We start from the raw sequence: 18,331 nt of genomic DNA, 5'->3' as shown, positions 1-18,331 counted from the left end.
CTATGATTAATGTCCTATGCATTTGCCTGCCTTTTATCTGTATTCCTAGAGTTTTTTCACCTCTGCCTTGTCTCTTGCATTAGATTAGTAATCTCATCATGTCAGGACATTCCATGTAATTAGCCCTTCACTCCATAGCACTGAGTACTATGACTTTCCAAGAATGATAAAATTTAAAAGGATAAAATAGGAGATCAAACAGTGTAAACCAATATTTTTCAAAAGACTTGCAAAAGGATGGTGATTATCTAAATGTTGGTTTATGTGTCAGAAACAGCTGAGTTCACTTAGTCACCAACAGTGATTCTCTTTGAAACTAAGGGGAATACATTATACTTTTTCTTCCTGTAAAACAGAAATAATCTAGTCTCAGAATGGGAAAGGGAGAGGAGGGGAAAAGGAGGGAAACAGGGGTGAGAATGGCAGTAATGTTCTCCAGTCACCCAGTGGTTGTTCCAAAATTCATTCCTAAGTGGTAGGGACAATGGACCTGTCCCCAGGTGGCTGTGCCTACAACCCTGGGTCTTGTTTCTTATTGGTATGTCTCCAACACAGCTTTAACTCTGCTGTGTAGGTGAAATTGCTTCCAGAAATCTTCTGTAGCAACTGCAGCCTCTTTTCCTCTTTTAGCATAGAGTTCTAGAAAATTTTACTGCTGTGAAAGGCCACAGCATTATTTTTAAGGTTATCCAAAGACCCTGAATATGCAGGGTCTTGCGCCAGGTATATACAGCACGGCTGATACCAGAAGCCGGGTCTCAGTTCTACCAGCCAACTTCCCACCTCCACCTAGGTCCTGGAGATCTACCTTGGAGGTTTGTTTTGAAAATTTTAGTCTGATAGGATTCAAGGGATAGATTGAGTGCCCCATTTAAGAGCTATAATCTCTAGTTCTGGCTTTCAAAAGGAAGTTTGAAGAGGGTGACTTTCCTCTTAAGCAATGTGCTAAGATAACGGAGTGAGCTGCTGTGAGGAAGTGGTGATGTCGTCAGCCCTTTCTGGCTTCCACACTGAAACTGCTACTCTTGGTTAGGAAGTAAAGTAGGAAGTGAAGCAGATTCGTCATTGCTTAAGGAGCCTGGTATGTGCAGCTAGGATTTCCTAGCTGTTGGCTGAAGCAACAGGGGGAAACTTTTTCATACACTTGCTGGGCCCCAGCTGAGAAGGGCTGGGGAGCCGCTGCCTCTTAGGATGGACCTGCTCATATGTGTTCTCCAAGGAACTCATTAGGAACTGCTGTGATCTCATTTTTTCTGTGTATGACATTGTTCAATACCTCCAGGAAGTTTTCTTTAGGAGAAACCTTTTACAGCAGCTCTACATGGATAATTGGTAAATATGGCTGTGATACAACAGGAAAGATTCGATTATTTGAAAGTTTCTTCCACTAAATGGACATTAACTTTTAAGATTCCCCTTCCCTTGGCCCTGTAAAAGTGGTTAAGAAAATGAATAGTGACTAGGCCCATGCTCCAGGGGTTCCAGAGAGCAGACAGAGCAGGTAGTCTGAGCTCTTGGACTCCTAGCCAGGCTCTCAGCCCTCCTTTATCCTCTAGGAATAGGTTCTTGGTCAGTTGTTAAGAATGAAAAATCCAGCTTGCTAGAGTATCTAGCCACTCTGCAGAAGTGTTAACAGATCTGAAAGGCACCTTGGCCTTCCCCTGCCTCGAGTCTAGACTAGGCAAGGTCTCCTGCTCTTTCTGTTCCTTGAAGGGCTCTGGAATGAGATGACATTTCCATCTTCCTGCCCATGGCCTAGTCCAGCCTGTGTTTCCTCTTTTGTGAAATACTTTTATCAGGAGCCAAATTAAATCTCCCTTGCCTTAATTTGAGCCCATTTCTTCTTCTTTTTAAAAAATATTTATTTATTTATTTATTTATTTTTTGGCTGCATTGGGTCCTTGTTGCTGTGTGCGGGCTTTCTCTAGTTGCAGTGAGTGGGGGCTACTCTTCGATGCGGTGTATGGGCTTCTCATTGTGGTGGCTTCTCTTGTTATGGAGCACGGGCTCTAGGCACGTGGGCTTCAGTAGTTGTGGCTCTCAGGCTCTAGAGCACAGGCTTAGTAGTTGTGGCGCGTGGGCTTATTTGCTCTGTGGTATGTGGGATCCTCCCGGACCAGGGCTCAAACCCGTGTCCCCTGCAATGGCAGGCAGATTCTTAACCACTGTGCTACCAGGGAAGTCCCCGGCCCATTTCTTCTTGATTAGTCATCTGAGATGACACAATAACTTCTTTTTTAAAAAAAATTTATTTTATTGAAGTATAGTTGACTTACAGTGTTGTGTAATTTCTGCTGTATAGCAAAGTGATTCAGTTATACACATGTATATATTTTCATATTCTTTTCCATTATGATTTATCACAGGATATTGAATATAGTTCCCTGTGCTACACAGTAGGACCTTGTTGTTTATCCATCCTATATATAATAATTTGCATCTGCTAATTCCAAACTCCCAAGTCATTCCTCCCCTACCCCTCTCCCCCTTACCAACCACAAATCTGTTCTCTATGTCTGTGAGTCTGTTTCTGTTCCATGGAAGTTCATTTATGTCATATTTTAGATTCCACATATAAGTGATATCATATATGTATAGTATCTGTCTTTCTCTTTCTGACTTCATTTAGTATGATACTCTCTAGGTCCATCGATGTTGCTGCAAATGGCATTGTTTCATTCTTTTTTGTGGCTGAGTAGTATTCCATTGTTTATATGTACCACATCTTTATCTATTCATCTGTCGATGGACATTTAGGTTGCTACCATGTCTTGGCTATTGTGAATAGTGCTGCTATGAACATAGGGATGCATGTATCTTTCCAAATTATAGTTTTGTCTGGATATATGTCCAGGAGTAGGATTGCTGGATCATATGGCAACTCTATTTTTAGTTTTTTGAGGAACCTCCATACAGTTTTCCATAGTGGCTGGACCAATTTACATTCCCACCAACAGTGTAGGAGGATTCCCTTTTCTCTATGCCCTCTTCAGCAATTGTTATTTGTAGACTTTTTAATGATGGCCATTCTGACCTATGTGAGGTGGTACCTTGTTGTAGTTTTGACTTGCATTTTTCTAATAATTAGTGATGATGAGCGTCTTTTCATGTGTCTATTGGCCATCTGTGTGTCTTCCTTGGAAAAATGTCTATTTAGGTCTTCTGCCCAGTTTTTGATTGGCTTTTTTTCCCTAATTAATTAATTAATTAATTTTTGGCTGTGTTGGGTCTTCGTTGCTGTGCATGGGCTTTCTCTAGTTGTGGCGAGCGGGGGCTACTCTTCCATGCGGCGTGTGGGCTTCTCATTGTGGTGGCTTCTCTTGTTGCAGAGCACAGGCTCTAAGCATGCGGGCATCAGTAGTTGTGGCTCACAGGCTCTAGGGCGCAGGCTCAGTAATTTTGGCGCATGGGCTTAGTTGTTCCGCAGCATGTGAGATCTTCCCAGACCAGGGCTCGAACCCATGTCCCCTGCATTGGCAGGCGGATTCTTAACCACTGTGCCACCGGGGAAGCCCTGACCCAGACCCCTTTAAAGGGAACATCAATAAGCCAAAGATATGAGTTAGTAACTCCTAGAATGTAAGGTTGGCGAGCTAACCAAGAGACACTGAGGCAAGAGGCAGGCTCCGGGGCACTGAGGTGGCAGTGTGTCACAGGTTTGAGGTATGGAAGAGGATGAAGCATGCTGGAACCATTTGAGAAGGATAACTGTGTACAGCCCAAGTATACAGTGCTCGAGCAATATGGCACTACTTGGTCACATTAAGTATACACATATCCTATGATGAGATTTCTGCAGTCTGTTAACACCCTCCCCTTCCTGCAACAATCAGGAGTGTTGTTCAAAAGAGTGGAAACCTGGTGGAAGTGAGGATGGGGGAAATGATTTTTGTCAGAGCCACCTCCTACAGTTGTGCGGATTGTGTCCTGAGCAAGGCTTCTACTGAGGGGGCCAGTAGGGGCTGAAACCAAGCCTGAGCTCCACCTTGCCAAGACTTGTGCAAGGGCTCTGTCCTCCAGGAGGAAGAGGTGCCTTTTCTGATGCATAAAAAGACACCACATGGATGAGAAATTGTCTAAAAAGATTGCCACATGGGGCCAAAATTGGACACACATGAGGCTGCTCATGGCAGCATTGTTTTGGGTGGCACCGGGAGTGCCCATTACTGGGGAGCAGAGAGGCCACATGCCGTGTGTACATGGTGGAGTCCTCTGCAGCCGTCAGGAATGGTGGACTGGAGTGCACATGGCATTGTGGATTGGTCTTAAAAACAAAGTGCACAGTGGAAAAAGTAAGACACAGTGAGATCTATATCACAAGGCTATGGATGTAAATTAAAATGCATGCAAACCAGACAACAACACACACTCCCTTGAACACATACAAGCCAAAAAATGGAATTAAAGATTAAAACAGTTGCCAGGGATTTCCCTGGGGGTCCAGTGGCTAAGACTTCATGCTTCTACTGCAGGGGGCACGGGTTTGATCCCTGGTTGGGATCCTGCATGCCGCACAGTGCAGTAAATAAATAAATAAACAAACAAACAAATAAAATGGTTGCTTGTGGAAAGGACAGGAGTGAGGAGTGGGCATAAGAGGAAATACATGCGTACATACATAAAAGCGCAGCATGAACTGAAAAGTGATTAATTTAACACTCTGCACCTGAGGCCTAATAAGTAAAAAATAAATAAATAAAATTAAATTAAGTGCCCTGAGCCTTGTGGTTTGAGGCTTTCTGTGGACCACCAGCATGGCTTGATCAGCGTGATCACAGCTTTTTTATTATCTCATTTACAAAGATTTATATCTGGACTTGGGTGAGCTGCCTTATAACACACCTGCCTTTGTCAAACTCAGAGGTGTCTGATACTGTCCTGGTCCTTCAAGTCCTTGGAAATTCCTTGTCTTACCTATATTATTTTATTTTCCTGTTAGCCATAAACAGAAATGAAAGCATCTACTTCCCTGGGGATTAAACAAACTATAAAAACTATATGAATGAAGAATAGGGGCTGCAAAGAAGAAAAGAAAATCCTCAGTTCTTTTTGGCCTGGTTCCTTATAAATCCTGCATCTACTTTTTGCATCCAGCGAAGGCTGGCAGCTGATGGGTCAGACTGGGCCCTCAGTCATTGGAATACAGTGTCTTGGCTTCTTCAAAGATAGGTCTAGATCATTCTAGACCAATGCAGTCATAAAGTACCTAGTGCTAAAAACTTTCACCATTTAAAATATATAATTTTTATTTTTGAGATATTTCTTGGCCAAGTGTGTGTGCAACTTAAACCAAAAGAAGACCTAATATTCTCCAAGTTAGCATGTGTTCAATCAATAGGTACCCAATAAGCATAAGTTAGATTGAGTGATCTTTCAAACCTGCGCCCTCTGCAGTGAAAGTGCAGAGTCCTAACCACTGGACTGCCAGGGAATTCCCAGGTTGAGTGATCTTTTACCATCCATTCAGGGACACCTCTTCCCCATATGGAGTCTTATGTGTATTAGAAATGTGCCTCTTCTTCCTGAAGACACAACCCCATAGTCAGGTACAGGTGTGGCAAGTGGAGCTGCGTTGCAGCCCCACTCACCCCCTCTGCTGTTCAGGGCACAATCCACACAACGGTAGGAAGTAGCCCTGCAAACAAATAAACTCCCCTCTTCTCTCTTCCACTAGGTTTCCACTGTTTGTAACATCTTTGCTTGTTGGTCTAGGAAAGGCAGGCCTTACTGACCATCCTAATTGCCAGGTGGAGCAACAGTATCTCCCATCCCACATGCTCTTGTGGAACTTTGCTCCTGCCTCTATAAAGGTGGAGACTAATTCCACTTTCCTTGAGTCTGGGTGAGCTTGTTGACTTACTCTCAACCAACGGGACGCAGCAAAAGTTGACACTGTGATTTCTGAGGTTAGGTCATAAAGAGTGATACAGCATCCACCTTGTTGGCTGGAACGCTTACTTGCACTTGGAGCCCTCAGCTGCCATGTAAGAAGTCTGACTATGCTGAGGAAAGCCAGGCTCTGAGGAAGCCATGCCATATGGAGAGGCTGCGTGTGGGTGCCCTGGTCAGCAGTCCTAGTTTTTGAGTGCTCCAGGCTCTGACACCAGACATGTGAGAAAACAATCCTTCGATGCTTCTAGCTCCCAGCTGTGAAGTCATCATCAGACTTTGAATCCTTCCAGCTGAGGCCCCAGACAGCTAAGAGCAGAGAGAAGCCATCCCCACCGTGCCCTTTCTGAATTCCTGACACATGGAATCCATGAGCACAATAAATTGGTGGTGTTCTATGCCACTAAGTCTGGGGTGGTTTGTTACACAGCATTAGTAACTAAAACATCCATTATTTTCAACAACACCAAAATGCAGAGCAGTAAAAGAGGAAGGGAAACTGTTATAAATTAAATATTTAAAAATTATCAACTAAAAGAGACAGAAGAGACATATCAACAAAGACAAATGACATTGCTTGGCTCCTGATTAGAATAAAGTATTACAGAAAGATACTTGGGAAAATCAGGGCAGTTTGACTTTTGACTGGATACTAGATGTATGAAGGAATTATTGATTTTTTAATAAAAGAAGGAATTATTGATAATTTTTAAAATGTGATACAGTGGTTATTGAAAAAAAGTCTTATTTCTTACAGATAAATACAGAAGTATTTAAATATGAAAATATCCGTGATTTGCTTTAAATTGGTTTTAAAATAGAGATGGGAGGTACAGATGAAACGAGATCGCCATATGTTGATAATTGTTGAAGCCAGGTGGTAGGTACATGGGGGTTTATTACATTATTATCTCTAGTTTTGTACATATTTGAAAACTCCCATAAGAAAAAGTTTGACAAAAGAGAGGATGGTAGGTCCTCTGTCCTATTCTTCCAGGCTGTGGTTTTGTGCTAACAGGTGCCAATGGTTTAAATAGATTGCTCCTCTTATAAACATGATCTCTGTGTACTTCTGGGGGCTTCTTGAGACCCAGGACCCTACACTAATGTGGAGGTTTCAGGCAGAGAAACGGACTAGCAGAGGAAAGCATATTCTTAGGTAAATGTTTAGGCTCTCCTCAAATTAGTGTAATTTTTGGTGGCTAGAATTCCCCTTAAAGACAGAATTCTCTTCCCTGACGATACCCAGTGCAGCACTAGGTACACAGAGGAGAGCCTATCAAATTGATTTGAATTAAGAAACCTGATTGTTCAGGCTTAATCCATCAGCTTACTCCAAAAGTTAGTAGTGTTCAATTTTGAACCTTGAAATATATGTCAGCAGAAAAGCAGGCAACAAGGCTGCATGTTGCTATACAGATGACATATCTTGGAAGGTCCTTCTGTTTGCATGTGGGTTCTCTTCTTGAAGAAAGACTGTTAACTCATGCTGCAGCCTGCTGCTCTCTGCTTGGTTTTGGCTATGTCACTAAGCCCAAAATAGAAAGTTCTTTTACTGCAAAGCAGGGAAAGAGGTTTAAATTTATCAATTCAAATAACAAAGGGCAGCATTATACTGGCTTTTCTTGGGTGGGGGTGGGGAGAGAGAATGCCTGCTTCATCAAGGAGAAAGAGTGATCTGACACTGGCAGAGGCCGGGACCAGGAGACAAGCATACACTGTGGTGAGTTGGGCTTGTTTCCCATCCTGGCCCCCCTCACTCTTTGCAACTGTGTCACCTCTTTTAGGACATGGGAAAGCAGCTGAGCCACTGGGGATTCAGTCCCAGAAATGTCACTGAAGTTATCAGACTGGAAACAGTTCTCTGAGCCAAACCCCTTCTCTCTCAGCTTTTAGTGGGGTCAGTACCTTGCCACAGAGTTAAACAGCAGGGAGATATTTTTTCTTGTCAAATGGTCAAACATTTTAAATGATCTCTAGGGTTGGAAAGAGTTTGGGGAAATTGGCATTCTCATACATTGCTGGAAGGAGGTAGATTGATCCACCCGTCTGGAAAGCAACCTGACAAGATGGATTCATGGTGTAGCAGAGAATATAGACCCAGAGGCTCTCCCACCTACAGCTGGTGGAAGTATAAACCGGCTCCATAGACAAACTCCTGTGCAAGTACAACAGGGGACATTTACAGTAATGTTCATAGCAGCAATGTGAACAAGAGCTAAATCCTAGAAACAATGCAGTTGCCCATGAGTGGAAGAGTGGATGGTAAACTGTGGTGTATTTACGCACTGGGATATTTTACACCAGTCAAAATGAACTACAGTAAAATGTAATGATATGGATGAATTTTTAGCAAAGTAATATTAAGTGAAAAAAAAATCCTGAAAGATTACATGCAACATGATATCCTTTTTATAAAGCTAAGAACAATTTTAAAAAATTACTCTTTAGGAATATATACAAATACAGTAAAACCATATAAAAGGAAAAGCACAGAAATGAACATCTGATGCAGGTTCCCTTGGTTGGGGAGTGCAGGGAAATGAGGGGGAAGCCCTTATGGGTTAAATATTGGTTATTGTTGAAGTCCTAGCTTTTGTTTGAGGTTGTGGATTCACAGGGACTGATTACATTATTGAAATGAATTTACCACCTAAATTAACAAAATCAGGCCATCCAGTAACAATTATGATAATGTCATGAACCAAAGATTGTGGTTAATTCAATTCTGAGAACCTGACATTAAAACAAAACAAAATAAAATAAAAACAGTCCCAGAAATGTCACTGAAGTTATTGATACTTGGCACAGTTATTCTATTTCTAAACCTTTATCTTAAGGAATAAACAGAGATGCACACAAAAATTTATGAACAAGGACATTTATCACAGTATTTACAAATATAAAAATAGGAAACAATCTAACTACCAAACTAAGGGATTAGTTACCTAAGTTGGGTTACATCGATACGCTTGAAAAAAAGGTAGTCTTTTTAAAATATTGTAAGAGTATTTAAGTACCAATGTATGGAAAATACTATATCAGTTGAATAAAATGGGTTACAGAACAGACGTACACAATATGAACCCAGTTTTTTTATTTCCTGTAAGTATATATATACACACACACAGAATAACTGGGAAGACTATACATCAGAATGATTATATCACTCTTGCCTAGATGTTATGATTATTTTTTCCTTAAACTCTTCAGTAGTTCACAAATTTTCTACAGTGATCATTAATTCTTTTACAATCAGAAATAATTTTATTATAAAATTAGATGTTAATAGTAGTAGCTAATGTAGATACAGTATTTGTCATGTGCTAAGAGCTTTACTTGGGTTAATTTATTTCACGCTTAAAATAACCCAGTGAGGATGGTACTATTATGATCCCTATCTTACAGATGAAGATACTGAAGTTTAGGGGCTTAAATAACTTGCATGAGGACACAGAAGTCCTAAGAAATGGTGCCTTGAATCAGGCTTCTAGGGGGCTCTTCAAAGAGTGGGCCTGATGGAAGGGTCTTGGTCTCCCTGGCTCAGGGATGGCTCCACCAGAGAGAATGATCTTCTGAAAACAGCACTGGGAACTAAACAGCCTGATGTGGACCTGAAATCCACACAGAGAAAGAGACCCCAAGGGATGCCTGAGCCAGAGCCCATACAAGGGAGCCAAACATTGAACGTGGGGAGGGCAGACATGGGGGAACCAGGGCACCCAGCCCTGAGGATTTCTGATGAGCCCTTGTGGAAAAGGAGATCCCATTTATTGAAGAATTGACTGGAGGGCAGAGATGTTTTTACTCATGGTTCTGGCCAGCTCTAACTCCCACCAGCCATTGCACTAGGATTGGTATCCGGAGCCTTCGGTAGAGAGAAGAGGGTGCTCTAGGCATGGGACAGAGCCAGGGACTTGGCTGCGGTCTCTTCTCATCACTCATGCTTTAAATATAAGCTCTGATGTGATCAAGGCGTCAGAGATAAAATGCCTTTCTCAAGCTCAGTCAGCAGGATATGGTATCCAATTTGGACAAGACAGTGGAAAGTAGACTCAGGGGGAAAAAATCCCTTGGTCTCAACACCAACACACGGGAGTTGAAGAATTTGACACCTTAACATTGTAGAATAAACAAATGTAGGCATGTTTTCTTCAAAACAGCTAGAACAGATATGATTTAAGAGGAATGAATTTTAACAGTTAGTTCTTCTCTTCTCAGCTGAAGAATTCTGGACTATCTTTCAAGATGTAGCTCAAGCATCAGCTTCTGTGGAAATACTTCCCAAGCTGCCTGAAGCAACAAGGCCATCCCTCTTCTATAAATGTTTAATAAATGACTTGTTTACCTGTCGGACTGTCTGTCTTCCCCTGCTGTAGCATAGCTCAGTGGACTGTGTTATATACCTCTAGGTTTTCCCTGCTTTCCCTGTATCTCTTTCCATCAACTCTCCCCACCAAGCATCCCTGTGCATGCCATGTGGTAAGTGCTAATTAGCAATTTTTTTTGGAATTTTTTTTTTTTTTTAGGCCGCACCATTGCAGCATGCGGGATCTTAGTTCCCCACCAGGGATCGAACCCGTGCCCCTTGCATTGGGAGCTCAGAGTCTTAACCACTGGACCGCCAGGGAAGTCCCTGGTAAGTGCTAATTAAATATTGCTGTTGGAACAGAGAGCTGTAGAGGTTTGTGGTGTGGTCTTCTAGAATTCTCAGAGCTGGGATCCAATCCCCTTTTTGCATCTCTGATACTGGAGAGAATCTGATGAAGGCTAAGAACCTTTCCCCAGAAAACACATGCAAAAGAAAATTCCCAATTGTATAGCAGTAAATACACACACGCACACACACCAACAAATACACAAATGAGTGCGTGTAAAACTGGGGAAATCTGAATAAAATAGGTGGATTTTACCAATATCAGTATCCCAGTTGTGTACTGCTATAGTGCAAGATGTTACCACTGGGAAATTGGGATCTCTGTTATTTCTTACAACTGCATATGAATCTAAAATTATCTCAATAAAATTTTCAATTAAAAAAGAAAAATCCTGTACATTATCCTTTAGGAATTGATATATCCCCTTGAATTCACCCATGGTTCCTAATTTGAGAGCTCCCCAATATAGTCTAATCTCTACATCGTTGGAGGGGAAACTGATGGGAAATGATGTGCTCAAAGTCATACAGATTGTTGGTGGCAGAAGAGGAAATGAGCCCAGCTTTCTTTTCCTTACACTACAGCTGGCTCCTGAGAGGAAGAGAGTGCTGTCCACATTGTGCTATTTTCTTGACTTAAAGGCAAGACAAACCAATCAGGGCAACTGATATTCCCTGACATGGGGGCAAGCTGGGTAATTCGTTTGCAGAATTATTTGGTCTTTTTTTTCTTCTCATTGCTTTTTAGGCTGCCTGTACTCAGCCTATGGATGGGAAGTATCTCATTCCCAAAGAAGGTGGCTTGGAAAGGTGTGGCTTAGGGACCAGCAGCCTTTTTGATTCTGAGTGCCATAAGGGGAGCCAAACTGTGCCTATGGGTTATCCCAATAGGGTAGAAATGGAGGAGTAGGAGAGAAAAAAAGAGAAGAAAAAGAGGGGACATCAGGAACACCTCCCATGGGTTCACCAATAAGTCCTCCATTCATAGCTCTCTGCTCTGACAAGTGCCAGGTCTCTCTGAGGTTCCACTAGATTCTGGGGCTAGGCGCTCCCAATCAGGAGAGAACTAGAGTCATCAGGGAAGACTGTTCAGAGGGTGTGGGGCTTGAATGACAAGTAGGGTTCATGTAGATACAAGGGGCTATCTGGGAAGCAGGGACAGGCTGAGCAAAGAGGTGAAAGTAGGAATGGAACGGATGAGGGTGGCTTTGGTCTGGGAGATTTAGGGGCCCACTGAGCTGAGTGGAAGAGCTTTTAGTGAGAGGTAAGGCAGGAGAAAAGGCCATATTGAAATGCTTTGTGAGGAGACCGTTTGAGAAGACCACAGGAGAGGTGAGACTTCTTTTCTCAAGAAAGTGAGGGCCCTTGAGTAATATTCCAGGGCATAGTGGAATATTTACTAGAACTGTTGGCTACATGTTCTTTGGGCCTGTGACTCCCCTAAAATATGCCGTGTCATATTTACTTAGGTATTCTGAAGATTTTTTTTTTTCCCAATAATAAAAGCAGTCAATTATAAAAGCAATATGTTTTGTTACAGAAGTAAAAAGAAAATAAAAAACAATCCCACTCACCAGAAGCAACTGCTGTCAACACCTCACTGTATCTTTCTAAAGTCTCTTATAAACATATATTTTACAATATATATTTAATAAAATTAGGGTTATATCATACATGCTGTTTTTTTTTTTTTTTTTTGCAGTATGCGGGCCTCTCACTGTTGTGGCCTCTCCCGTTGCAGAGCACAGGCTCTGCACGCGCAGGCTCAGCGGCCATAGCTCACGGGCCCAGCCGCTCCGCGGCATCATACATGCTGTTTTTTAAGGCCTGTGGTAATTTTTACAATTACTTTATCTCATAAATGATAACATTCAAAATTTCAGTTAATACAAGATCACCGAAGGAATTTTTGCCCAACTACTTAATATAGATGTTAGCTCATACATGTTTAAAACTTCCTATATAGTTCCACAGAGAACTTCCCATTGGTGGCACTGCGTTGAGCCTAGCACAAGCCCAGGAAGACAAGAAGAACAGAAAATTCCAGGTGTTTTGTTTGTCCAGGTGTTTTCATTGTTGGAACGTAGGACTCCCCTTACAATGCAAATGATTTTTTTTCCTTGTCTATAAATAATGTTTTATTGAAACACAGTTGTACTCCTTTATTTACATTTTACTGTGGCTGCTTTTTGGCTACAATGACTGAGCTGAGTAGATACAACAGAGATCATATGGCAAATCTAAAATATTTACTCTCTGTCCCTTTACACAACTTTGCCAACCCCAGTGCAAATGATTTTTTTAAACCCCATGTTATAATAAGATTCTGCTGCAATAAATTTATATCTCGATATACATAATATCTTTAAAACTGAAGGTAAAGTTTCTTTCTGTGCTCCCCATCACCGCTCCATACCCCAGCCACTACTACTGGCTCCCAACTTTCCTGTGTCATCTGCCCCATAAACTAGGAGTATCTCCAGCCTAACCACTGTACATTCATAGTTTGAATTACACTGGGATTAATGGAATATTTATATTCACTAAGAGGCCTCATTTGGAGAGTGTACAGTTAGGTGATGTATGCATGAGCTTGCTGCCACATGGTACAAGTTTATTATGTTAAAGTCATATCTAAATTGGAATAATCTGACCCAGTAGAGTTTGGATGGGGTAAAAGAGCCAACTTTCTGAAGTTGTAAAACCACTCTTAGATGATGCCAGCATTTAAATCGAATTAAAACTGTGGTTAAAGTTTGGGAACTTTTGACCTTATCTCTTTAACTGTGGTACATAACTGAGTGATTCCAGTACCTAATTTCTATAAATACCTGCTCTCAGTTTTTAGTACTACTTCATACATGCTGTTTTATAAAGGTATTTTTTTCACTTAAAATATATTGCAAATAGGGCTTCCCTGGTGGCGCAGTGGTTGAGAGTCCGCCTGCCGATGCAAGGGACACGGGATCGTGCCCCGGTCCGGGAAGATCCCACATGCCGTGGAGCGGCTGGGCCTGTGAGCCATGGCCGCTGACCCTACGTGTCCGGAGCCTGTGCTCCGCAACGGGAGAGGCCACAGCGGTGAGAGGGCCGCATACCGCAAAAAAAACAAAACACACACACACACACACACACACACACATATATATATATATGTTATATAATATATATATATTGCAAATAATGTTCTATGTCATAAACATATTTCTATGATAAGATTTTTAACAGCTGCAAAGTTGGTGACAGTATTCTTAAGGTTTACCCACCCTTCCCGAGTGATGAACTTTGCTTTCCATTTCAGACTTTTTTTTCCTTTAACAGAAAAGAATATGCCCTCTGTAACTGACAATGTCATGGACATTACTAGGGGACATGGTCATATTTTCTTTAGCCAAACTGCCGAGCTAAAGGAAAGGGCTGATTTATATCTGTGGCAAAGCTCCTGGTCACAAAATTTTGATCACATCTATAAAATTCTAATTTCAGGTGAAAGGGAAGTATACGTTTATTTTTTCTGAAAACCACAAAGGAAAGGAACAGGGATAGATACCAATGAGTTGCAAGCATCATTGCGTATCGTGAGTGCAAAAATCTTCTGGGAGTTGGGCAGGCCCAGTTGATCAGAGCACGGCAGGCTTCTCATGGGCAGAGCCACTAAGATGTTGACTGCTCAGGTCTGTTTTTGGGTTTCTGGGGCATATACGGCCTTGCCGCGAAGAGTGTGTTATCAGATATGGCACCTTTTTCAGAGAGGAGACAGCGTAAGACTGACCAACTGAATTAATTTTTGGATTTATTGCTAAGTGACTTTCTGTACAGCAAACCTTCTGAATGTTTGCTTGATGGCAAAGGAAGAGAGAGGGTGTTCTTTTTGTTCCATCTCTACTCTCTTTCCTTGAATATCCTCCCCCTTCCCCGCTTGATCCAATGGCTTTATGTCTATATGATGTTTTTTTTGCTGGGGGTGGAAATCTTAGTTCCCCAACCAGGGATCGAACCTGGACCCCCTGCCGTGGAAGCGCAGAGTCCTAACCATTGGACAGCCAGGGAATTCCCTATATAATGTTTCTGATAGTTACGTTTTGTTTCCAAAGACCACTATGCATTTCATGGCAGAGACTGAGGGGCTCCAACTGGCATTAAAGCATATTTAGAATCAGAGACCACTTAGAAATAATAATAATAATAATACTTACTGGACATTTATGATATACTCTTTGGTGTGTTACATTTATAATTTCATTTAATTCTCAGAAGAGCCCTTTTATTGGCTATTATAATGATCCTCACTTTATAGATGAGAAAACTCAGAAAAGTTAGGTAACTTGCCAAACCTCACACATCTAGGCAGTTGCAGAACTGGAATTCAAAGCTGGTCCATCTGACTCCAGATGCCATTTCTTACCTACACAGCCCTACTTTCTGTCTCAGTAAGTTTAGAAGTCAGGGAACTAGAAGAAACAACAAAATATACCTAACATAAGGCAAAGAGAATTGCTGACAAATAAAATACATCTCATTCCTTCTCCATGTTTAATGTCAATTTTTATACCTTGGCTAAGAGTGCCCTTTATAAAGCTATTTGCTCGAGATTATCTTCCTCATACCCCGCCCCCATCATCAGATGATTTTTATTTATACCTATGTTTAAACATCACAGGCAACCCTCAGACTCACTGTACACTGAATTTGCCACCTGAGCAAAGGTTCTTTTTCGAAGCATATTTCCTTTATTCATTCTCTGGTTTTTGCCAAGAAAAAAAAAGGACAATTCTTTTTTTTTTTTTTAATAAATTTATTTATTTATTTATTTATTTATTTTTGGCTGCATTGGGTCTTCGTTGCTGTACGCAGTCTTTCTCTAGTTGTGGTGAGCCCGGGCTACTTTTCCTTGCGGTGCACAGGCTTCTCATTGCAGTGGCTTGTCTTATTGCAGAGCACAGGCTCTAGGGGCGCAGGCTTCAGTAGTTGTGGCATGCAGGCTCAGTAGTTGTGACTCATGGGCTCTAGAGAGCAGGCTCAGTAGTTGTGGCACACGGGCTTAGTTGCTCCGCGGCATGGGGATCTTCCCGGACCAGGGCTCAAACCCGTGTCTCCTGCATTGGCAGGTGGATTCTTAACCACTGCGCCACCAGGGAAGCCCAAAAAAGAACAATTCTTTTTGGCTTGCTTTTAACTTTTTTTTTTTTTTTTTAATTTATCTATCTTTTTGGCTGCATTGGGTGTTCACCGCTGCGCGCAGGCCCTCTCCAGTTGCGGCGAGCAGAGGCCGCTCTCCGCCATGGTGCGTGGACCTCTCACTGCGGTGGCCTCTCCTGCTGTGGAGCACAGGCTCCAGGCACACAAGCTTCAGCAGTTGTGGCCCCCGGGCCCCAGAGCACAGGCTTAGCAGCTGCGGCGCACAGGCCTGTCCCCCGCATCGGCAGGCGAACTCCCAACCACCCGTGCCACCAGGGAAGTCCCACTTTTAACTTTTTGTTCCAGGTATTCCTCAGCTCTAGAATTGAGACAGTCAGGTCTAATTAGCCAAGACCAGATAAATCAAACTGAATTTTCAGATCCGTTGGTTATTTTGGGTTCTACAGAGTAAAAAAAAAATTCTAGATTTCTTCTAAAGGAAACGATATTCTGATTTAGTTCTGTACTGTTTATAATCATATATGCTTTACTTCACGGCTTGAATGCTAATAAGAGCTTCCTAGAATTCATTCCTTAAGAAGTTAAGTCATGGCATCTAATTATTTGGCAGGATGTTTTAAGTATATATAATTATATCTTCCATTTTTGTGGTGGTGGAGAGCCAAGTCATCTGCATCAAGAGAAAATAATACCTGCATTAATGCTACCAGCTAGGATCTCACAGCATTTTGGAAAAACCCACTCATTATAATCTAGGAGTATAGTGAGTACTCAATACTTTTTAATCTGCCAAACTAACATCACCCCCACCTTTTTAGATAAGAGAACTCAGGCAAAGGGAAATTATACTGAGCCTACTCCATATTTCAGTCCTTTGAGGTCAGTTGTGTGAGTATGGCTGAGACCTTGCACTTGCGAGTATGAAGTTTTAAATCCTCACTACTACCTTGGGCAACTCCCTTCTCTTTTCTGAGTGCCTGTCTGCTTCTTGCCTGATGAGAAAGGACCACTTCTCACAGGTACAGGGCAATGGTGAATAAGATAGCACACTGGGCATAGCTTTATTTGTTTTTGGTTTTTTTTGCGGTACGCGGGCCTCTCACTGCCGTGGCCTCTCCCGTTGCGGAGCACAGGCTCCAGACGCGCAGGCCCGCCGGCGGCCATGGTTCATGGGCCCAGCCGCTCCGCGGCACGTGGGATCCTCCCGGACCGGGGCACGAACCCGTGTCCCCTGCATCGGCAGGCAGACTCTCAACCACTGCGCCACCAGGGAAGCCCTGGGCATAGCTTTATAATGACGGGCACCAAGTGATTTTTTTCCTCACTCATTCCACATAGTCTTAACTCCTATGCCCTGGGCATAGCTTTATAATGACGGGCACCAAGTGATGATTTTCTTCCTCATTCATTCCACATAGTCTTAACTCCTATTCCTCTGTGTTTGGGGACGTTAACTGCAAAACATAGTCAGAAATTGAGAAAGTGGAATTGCAATTTCCAGCCCGGGTAGACCACGCCAGTCAGCCTCGTCAAGCAGGTTGTCTTGGATGAAGGAGAATTTTCAGTCCCACCATTGGCTTATTCTGGCCTCTAGGGCCTTCTTCAGCCTGTTGGTCAGGATGATGTGGTCAAGGCTGCAGAGTGAGAGCTCTCCTCCAGCACACTGCTGAGTAGTTGGGTTGGCTGCTATTGCGGGTAAGGAGTCTAGAAGACAGGGACCAGGTTCACCTCTTGCCTTGCCCTTTAAGGTTTAATGTCTTTTGTAAAGCTTCTATCTCTCAGGTCCTGTGGACATCATAATCGCTCTTCTGCCTACATATCCGCAGACCATCCTAGGAAGTACTGTTGGGAGAATACAAGCTCCACCAGGGTAGGGTACCATGTCTGTTTGGATGACCCTTCTGTCTCCTAGTCATGGATCTAGCACATAGTTGGCACTCTACGGAGCCAAATATTTCTGTGAAGGGAAGGACGACGAAATGTGAAAACAGTTCACAAATCTCAAAGAGATTCACAGCCAGACAGAGGTCCGATACTAGGGTATCCGAGCTTTATTTAAAGCGCGGACCACTGCCGCTTCTAACACGACCGGGTCGCGGGCAGGACGGGTGCATCTATCTCCTTGCGGCCTTCCCTTGAGAAAGTAGGCCCGAGTGGGCAGGGGTTGGGGGAGGAGAGCGTTTCTCCCCAGGAGGAACCGGAGTAGGAGGAAGGCGCACACCTTGGGTACAAGGGGTGAGGCTGCGCAGGGCGTGCGGAAGCCAGGAGAGCTACGAGGCCCCAGCCATCGCGCCGGAAGAGACATCTAGGCCTGGGGACAGGTGTGTGCCGGGGGAGTCAGGTGCATTGCGCGGCCCTCCCCCGACAGGTGCACCCTCCTCCGCCTGCGAGTGACCTAATTACAAGGTGCCGGCCGCGCCCGGAGGCGAAGGTGGCCACTCCAACCAGGCTACCACTCGGCGCCCGTTCTTGCCCCCAAGATGCAGGAATCCCACGCAATTCCAGTGTTGTATCACGGAGGAAGCATGGGGTCGCATTTCTAATTTCCGTGATTTGATTTCAGTCGCCACGTGAAGAGCCGAAGCGTATCGCCTTAGAGAAAAAGTCTCCGGCAGCAAGGAGCCACCCTCCCACCCCGACTGCGCC

The 18,331-nt window shown here is 43.1% G+C and overlaps 1 protein-coding gene across 1 annotated transcript in view; it reads left to right on the top strand.

Moving 5' to 3' along the window:
• The window catches only part of CDKL3 (cyclin dependent kinase like 3), a 95,264-nt gene extending 80,047 nt beyond the window's left edge, over positions 1-15,217 (top strand). The window contains exon 12 of the mRNA XM_089908452.1: positions 10,111-15,217. The gene's annotated coding sequence lies outside the window, so the exon portion shown is untranslated. The remainder of the gene's footprint in view (positions 1-10,110) is intronic.
• The last annotated feature ends 3,114 nt before the right edge of the window (positions 15,218-18,331 follow it).

Source organism: Delphinapterus leucas, chromosome 3, assembly GCF_059928025.1.
Source record: "Delphinapterus leucas isolate spDelLeu-1000000601 "Yukka" chromosome 3, BTC_Dleu_Yukka2, whole genome shotgun sequence".
Taxonomy (NCBI): domain Eukaryota; kingdom Metazoa; phylum Chordata; class Mammalia; order Artiodactyla; family Monodontidae; genus Delphinapterus; species Delphinapterus leucas.
Note: the sequence above shows the minus strand (reverse complement) of the source record. Positions and strands in the feature narration are given on the sequence as shown.